We start from the raw sequence: 8,830 nt of genomic DNA, 5'->3' as shown, positions 1-8,830 counted from the left end.
TTAAATCATCATATAAAATACAATTTCTCCCAGATAAGTAAAATTATTTGAACAAACCCAAATACAGTAAACTCATAATGCCATAAATATACTGTAAAAGATGTCAATTACATAATGATTTGGGGCTTTGTGTACCACAAAATAACTTTCCCCACGCAGAGGATATTTCTGATTCAATACACTGAACTGTCCTTTTGTTGTAGTGACAGGACAATCTTTCTGGCCTTCTGAACTGTTCCTTACATCACCTGTCAAGTATAATGTGTCACTACCAGCACCAGAACTACCATAGGTAGCATGAGCTCTTTGAAACAGTAATAGAAGCTAGCTATAGGGGTTCACCGAACAACACGTTTTAGTAGGATAAGACCCATGCTGGCTGTCAAAAACTGCTGAGTTCTTGTTGCAAATCTGCTAAATGGCTTTGTAGATTTTCTACCCTCCATCTGGAAGTCCATGCTGCAGCTGGGAAGCATAACTGCAGAGATGCATCAGCCAGCTTTGCTGCAGTTTGTCTGGAGCCTCAGCAGCTATCCAGGCAGACACGGTTAAGGGTATGCTGCAGTGGGCTGCCTGGTTCATGGTCAACAAGTACAGAGCGTGAGTCACTGTGGCTGTGTTGCTCTCTGTACCCAAACATCTTTTGACTGTCTGTTTTTCAGTTCTATTTCTGATCTTGGTGAAGCGTTGACCTCACTTTTCAATTTTCAAAGTGGCAATAATAATGCCTTATTAAGGGACATGTGCTGAGGGTTAATAGAACAGTTTCTCCCTTCTTTCATTTTTCCACATAGTTTTAGGTCAAAAAATTCTCTCCAAAGAATACCTTGTCTTGGAATCTGAGCTTAGCAAAACTACATTTAAAGTTATAAGAATGTTATATACGTATATATACACACACGTATATAAAGACTCACTCACTGTTATTTATAAATACATTATAGCTTTTGGCTTTAATGCAGGGAGAAAATAATAAACTGTTTCCTGATTGAATGGTAGAGTCTGAAATTTACAATTGTTTAAATAACTGGTGCTCAGAAAAAGCACTTCGCTGGTAATGCCTAAGATTCTGAATTCTTCCTTGCAACCCACTTTGCTCAGTTCACAGTGAGATTGAAATGAAAGTGTTGTTCTGCAGATAAACCTGATTCAGATGTATCTAAATTAAAGTACATTTCCCCAAAACTTTTCTCAGTGAAAAGTCAAAGCACAACCGCTACCATTATGGATAAATAAATAAGTAAATAAACAAACAAAGAAATATATAAAATTCAGGCTTTCAGTAGGATAACATTTACTTGTGCACTTTCCTCTAGAACTAACATATCACATATCATCTGAGGAAAATTGTAGAGCAATAGGTTAGTTAAGATATAATCCAACCAGCTACGAACATTAAGGTATTTAATAGTTGGGTATGAACTCTAAATTTCTCTAGCAATTAAGTTATTTGAAAATAGATGACTATTCTTGAAATTGTGATACCTCATTAAGAACATGTACCCTAATTTTTCATGTTTAATGAAGGCGCATTGAAAGACAGTTTACAAAAGCATGTGTTTAATAACCTGAAAACTGAGCCCATTATAGAAGTATACAGAGACTGTGAACTGTGAAAGATATAAAATTGTATAAAAATATATATAATGTACATATACATTTTTTAAACATCATAGTTCATAAACTGGAAGCATATTTCCTCTGTGTCAGTAATCTCTTTGTCCACATAAGCTTATCATTGACATCATTTTTTTATGGGTTTGATCTTCACAGTGAATTAATGTGCCAAAGAATAATTTTCTTTTAAACTTAGTGAATGCTTTAATTCTCTGCTATTCTATTTTAATTCTTACATAACATTTTCTAGAATAGTATCTGAGAGTAACAGAATTGTTGCTAGATGCAGAGAAAATATCTGTTTGACATACCTGTTAAAATCTTTAATATTGAAGAAAAAAATAATAATTAGAATGTATGTCCCTAAACTAGAACTGCTTTCAAAATAACAAAATGTTATTCAAAAATATATTAAGTAAAAAATTAATCTGTGTGTTCAAGTATGAATGATTTGTACTCAAACAATATTTTTCATTCAGATGAAGTATCATTCTGAATTCCACAAATTTTATGACCACCAGCCTCCCAGTATGATCATGTTTTATAGTTTAAATATTTTTTAACCTACCACTTTCAAACCCAAATGCCTAAATATGTTTATTTTTAATTTAACTACACTGTACCAAATGTGGCATAATTTCAACATTTAAATTTGAGTGTTCTTCAAATTTCCAGTTATAAAAGTTGTTTTTCTTATTCAGTAATGAGTCTGTGTTTGAGCCAAGCAGCTGCATATGAAGGCTGCCAGAGTTCCTCTTCACACACTTTTTAGTTAGCTAACTCTAATTACTTTAGGTATGGAAAAATCTATTTTACTTTTTTAAAAGGAGAGGTCAGAATAATGTCAGCCCATAGACAGATCCCTTACATATGTAAATACTTTTTGATATCTTGTATTTTTAATATTTATGGTTTTTGTTTACTTTAATAGCCTAAACATACGCAAATTCAAAAATGTTTCTCAGTTCCTATGAAAGTTATTTCTAATCTCTTTACCTGTGATTTTAAAATGAATTCTGGTCCAAATAAAGAACTTTGAAGTACATACTCCAAATAGTCTCCTAGAACTATACATTTATCAAGAGTTGTAAACTATGCATTTTTGAGACAGGGACAAACTCAAATTCTAAGGCATATGAGTTTTGAAGTCATGTAGGTAGGTAGGAATGCATCTACACTGTTAGGAACAGCTTCTAAAACAACTGTCAAGCATGATGCATAAGCAGTCATGGGTGCTCTACTGATAAAAATGGTAATGCTAAGACTAAAACATGTAGGAATAGCCTGCTTGCTTACTTTCATAATTACCCTTTTGAATCTTCAGTTGCCAAAAAACCTATGAAATTCCTTATAAAGAGTTGTATTGCTGACTTGGAGCTGGATTTATCTGTTGACTAACGATGCAAAAATATTTATAAAAATTCAGCCAGGAAGCAACATTCATTAAATCTATTTGTAATTAATCAACCAATTCTTTAGATGGGGATATATTTAGTAAGGCTATTCATTAAGCTGCTTGTTTTTGTTTTATTTCATTTTGTATTGTTTCTAAATAGCTCAAATCCACCATTAAAAAACTTAATGAATCTCAGATATGGGTTTTCCTGCTGTAATTATAATAATGATATAAAATAGATTTTTCCCCTTAAAGCATTAATATTCTGAGTGAAATTCAGAAGCTCATTTCTGAAGTACTCAAAAATTGACTACAGTAGATGGTTAGTGAATTTTAATCTTAATATTCTTACTTTGCTTACTAGAAAGAAATAAATGCCTAATAATAACATTCACAGTGCATTAACTCAGAAGTTTCTTTTCTAAATGAATAAAAAAAGATCAGAAAATATTTATTCATGATGTTTAAAAAGGATAAATGATAAATGGTGAAACAACAACAACAAAGAAGGAGAATATACTTTTAAAGTTGTTGAAATACTCTATACTAAAAGTATATCTTCAGTAATCTTAAAAAAATACTCCTATTTATCCACAAAATTCAGAATGTCCCTTCTTATTAATTATATGAAAACTACATTAATTATCTTTTACTCAATCATCTGAACAGTTTCAGTGTCCGGTATGACATTTAGATAATGAACGCAGGATTTAAATGCCATCACTAATACACAAATGGATTATTTTTTTTATTACGTGCTTAAATATCTAGTATTCAGTGAGGCTTAGAACCTTAAAAACAAAAGGACATATGTATTATCAATATCCTTTGAGTCAGATGCAGAAGAAGCTGTCTCGAACAGTAATAGCAGTTACCACCTTAATACCAGTTACTAAAGCAGTAGATATTCTGGTTTGTAAAGCCTGATCCGAAGACCCTTTGCATTGGATCAACCTTGTGCTAAACATAAAAAAAAATTATCAGGCCATTATACTCAATTATCTTCAGAAAACTGATCAGGAATAGAAATTATAAAAGCCCTATCTTTGTTGTTGTACATAGTATCGTTGTTGTTGTTGTTGTTCCCAAGAACTGCTAACAAGTAGGAATACTGTGGTACTGTGGTAGAAATACCTGATACTTTGGAACCCCCCTTCCTCTCCTCTTTAGTGAGGATGCATCAAGCTGTAGCTCAATATGTAGAAAGTTCTGTTATAATCACCATTCCAGATCACGACCCTTCATGTAAATCTGGTCATACCTCAGTGAATTAACTGTGACTTTGAGTACTTACAATGATCTACTTGGTGTGGACAGCTGCAAATCAGTGGGCTTTTTGTTATTTTTAATAGTTATGTACCTCTAACAAACATAGAATAAAATATAACATGGATATTTCAAAATGTGCTGGCAACTACAGAAACACTTGTGTTTTCATAAGAGAAAAATTTTAGAGTAAATATTAAATAATGAAATGTGTTAAGAGATTTTAAAAATTGATATTAGAGTTTTATCTCTTCAAACTGCGTTTCAAGACATTTTTCAGTTTGAGAGACTAGGACATACAGATTTTAGGCAAGTACATGAACTGCATGTTTAAACATGCAGCATTTTCATAAATTCAGATTGTCAACAGCACAGTACTGACTTAGTAAAATGATACTTCATTATTTGCAAATAATGTTTTATTACTGAAGTATAAATCAATGTGATCTGCTTATTGTTTTTTACATATGATATATATTATACACATATGATTGAATATTTAAAATAGGAAGGTCTTCAAGGGACTTGCTCTGATGTTACGATTAGTGAGAACACACTAATACAACAACTCTAAATATTGTGAGATTTCTTTCAGCAGCATAATGGTGAATTGTCTCTATTATGTTATAGCTGGATGATTCTGTGTCAATTATCAACTAAATCTAAGAAAATCTATCCATAGGGATTATCACAGCATAACAGCAGAATTGCAAATTCTAGAAATGAGCATCTTATCTCCTATGCCAAATGTACAAAATTAAGAGACTTAGTCACTAATTCATTTTCAATGTTACTGAAAATATTCCACTTTTAGAAAGAAAAATAAACATCATCTTTCCAAGTTTAAATGTTAGCTCCTTCAGTCTGTCTGGAACTTGTAAGCTCTCTTTCCATTATCTAGGGTTGGTATCAGTGTTAGCACAGACTGAATATCTAGTTATTTGATAACTAAAATAGATGACATCAGGGCAATGATAAGTGATAAAATCTACATAATTAGGCCAGTGATTAATATCAAGTATAATAAAGAAGGAAAGCTGGTTAAAAATTATCCTTACAATATATGTTATCGTTCATCTGATGTTCCTAAATCAAACAAATTATATGATGAAAAAAATGACTATATGATTTTAAGAATACAGTACTAGAAAGGATTATTCTGAATCTTTTTGTGTTAAAAAGAAATACAAACATATGATGGTACATACAAGTATAATGCACTCCAGATCCATATATATGTAGATTCATAACATACACAGAAATTAATTTTAATTTTATTTCTTGAAGCAAGTATATGAAAGCATTATATAGGCAAATAGAATTCTATGATTGCACTTAGTTCACATCTTGTTTCTCACTCTATTTAATTTTAAATTTTATTTTAATTAAGCAAATTCAAATTATTTCACATCAGGAAATCTAATTATATAAAAAATGTTGTAAAATATAATGTATTAGAGAAAAAAATTGTAATTCATTCTGTGATCTTTTATGATAAATGTTGAAACAATGACAAAATCCTAATTGTATTAGGCAGTTTTATTTTCTTGAGCATGAGTACGAAGATGATGGCTGACGATAATTGAAGTCATAAATGACTTTCCATTTCACTAGTGTCTTCTCACATCGCAGACAAGTGTAACAGTCAAACCTGCCACCCTAAGCTGTTTGGCCAGTGATATTAATTTGTCTTAAGGAATATTATTTATGATTTTTTATTATTTGCTACACATGAAAAAGAGAATATTACCAATATGGCAGCTTTGCTGTTTGCAATCTTAATTACTACGATGAGTTTTCCGTACAAATCAAACCCAAAGAAGCATAACTTACATTCTTGTCTTCCCTGTGTTCTAGTGTTTGTTGATAACAATTAAATAGCTGATGCATAGCTACATTTTCCCCAAAATACCAAACTGCTAATGTGACAAGTGCATGAAACTTTTTAATCTATCTTTTCTCCTTTGTACACACATTTTTTTCTCACCAAGCAAAGAGATGGTCAGAAGCCCTAGCATGTCCAGAGCAAATAGTTATTTTATGAAATACAATAACTTATTTTTAAAAGAAGTGTATTTGGCCTCCATCAAATGATTCATAAGTAACTCACTAAACGTGAACATTTTTTTTGTTTACTTTAAAAAAATCTCGTATAGTAAATCATATTTAAATTCATGTATAGCTTTATCAATTTTTGTAAGAAAAAAATGAACTTCACAATTTCAGATTTTCAGACAAAAAATATTTGCTGATTTTAAAGAAGATAGACTGATTTGCATGATGAGCTGTTGTAGATACTCTAGTTCTCTATAACTATTGAAACATATGTTTCTAATTTTTTCCTGACAGGTATCTTTTTAATTGACCATTTATTTAGTAGGAAAAAACAAACAAACAAACAAACAAAAAAACCAACCAAACAAAAACCAAACACAAAACTTGAAGACCATTTTAAAATGAGAAAGTAGATATTTAAGGACCAGAAGTAATACGGATTCCTTTGTATAAAGGATATGATTACTGCTTCCACTTAATAGCAAGCTTTCTCATTTCATTTACAGCCACCATCTAGTACACAAACATGATATAATGGAGAATAAATAAGATGTTGATTGCATTTCACTTCCTAATTAATTTTCAGATGATGATCGGCATTCCCATGCTTATCTGAACAATGTACACAAGTGATACAATATTTTGGTTGGAGGAGACACTGAAATACCAGGGAAGATGGTACTGAACTGCCAGTGTCTTCCTAGAGTTTGTGTAAACTGGAAGACTGCAAGTTTCTAGGACCTGTATTAGATTAGAAATTTTAAAAAGTTCCTGGTTAAAAGGAAAAGCATGAAGGTTAGCACTACACTAAGAAATAAATTATTGGCAAACTGCCTTTTTTTCCCTATGATTCTTAGCAACCTCTTCACAACTGTACAATCTTTTCTTGGTTGAAGAGCTCAGTTTTTCTTTAATGCACAAACCATCTCTGTCATCTTCACTTTATGTCTGCCAGCGTATATAGATGCCAAAGCTTAGCCCAGCTTGTTCCCCTGAGATAGAACTATTTTATAGCTCAGGGTGCTGAATATTTATTACAGAACTAAATTATTTTGTGGAAAGCCTTCACATTAATTCTGTACATTAACATTTCATTGAGGAATATTGGAAATCTACAGTAGAGTGCATATTCCAGCATGACAGTGTATTTTAGTAACCATACCAATCATTTCAGGAGACTTTGTCTCAGGAGCTTTCTTTTTTGAAAATGAACAGTGAGGTCAGTAATTGCTGCAGGTTCCTGAATCCTGGGGTACAAAATTAAGGAATACTTGAGGGAGGAAATGCATAATGCAAAACTAAATGAAAGGGTTTTGTTTTGTTTTGTTTTGCTGTTTTGTTTTGTTGGTTTTTTTTTTTTTTTGTATTTGTTTTTGTTTTTATTTTTTGCTTTCAAGCAGTTTTTGTATACAGAGTAATTCTAGAATATCAATTTGATGTCTCAGAGCTCATGGTATCATGTCTTTGAAGATATCTGAATCAATGGCTATTAATTTAAAGAAAGATTGAATTTGAAAAGATATGAATAGTAAAACTGAATTAAAGCTCTGTTACTAGTTATTCAGAAAACAGCCTGAGTCTGATGTGTAATCATAACTTCAGTTCAGCACTGTGAGTAGAGACAGAATTTATGGTTTGTGGAGTCTCTTCCTCCCCCTTTTCCCTCCACCTTAAAAAGTACTTTCTGACTCATCTCTTTTCCTCCTGCTCTATTTCCATGTGGAAATCTCTCCTGTAGGCACTAACTGGAAAAACAACGTTAAAAAGTTCAGACTTATCAGAAGTACAGTTTAAGAACACAGTGAAGGGGGCTGAAAACTCAAGGTTGCCTTGATCTGCCAGCTGCTATATGTGTTACAAAACTATTTACAGTAGTTCTCAGCAAGAAATTGAAGAGACTTAGACATGAAGAAATTCCAATTCTGAGCTACTAATGGCTAAGAATTTTTAATTCCCCTGCTTGCACTTAGATAAACATTTGAATCACACTGGTCCTCATTATTTCTTTTAGAATGAAATTTTCCATTGCAAGGTTTGACTTTTAGGTCCTTATTTATGTAAAATGAAAATAAATCGCTTGTTTCAAAATCACTGAACAGAAATGTTTCATTCAAATAATGTCTGTAACAATGAAAATTCTGACCAAAAGTTAACTTTATACTGATCTTTATACTGATTGTACCAATAGCTGTTATCTCTACTGTCCCCTTCTACTTCCATAGCAACATCCAGTTCTAAAGTAAAAAAAAAAAACAAACAACAATAAGCTCATTTATTGTCATTATACTTTTGAAGAAGTGAAAACTCTGCTCTGTAGTTTATGAGATTCTTGGATAATGCCTTTTAATGCATTTTAATAGCAAGTTTCATTTTATCTCCAGGTAAAAAGTCCTAATATATTTACCTTAAAGAAGTAGTATACTGGGCAATCAGGAAATCTGGCCATAAGATGACTTATTTATAAAAGAAAAAAAAAAAAAAAAAAATCAAACAAAC

The sequence above is a fragment of the Centrocercus urophasianus genome, unplaced genomic scaffold, assembly GCF_019232065.1.
Source record: "Centrocercus urophasianus isolate 14NV4802_14NV808 unplaced genomic scaffold, USGS_Curo_1.0 seq_18, whole genome shotgun sequence".
NCBI lineage: Eukaryota > Metazoa > Chordata > Aves > Galliformes > Phasianidae > Centrocercus > Centrocercus urophasianus.
Note: the sequence above shows the minus strand (reverse complement) of the source record.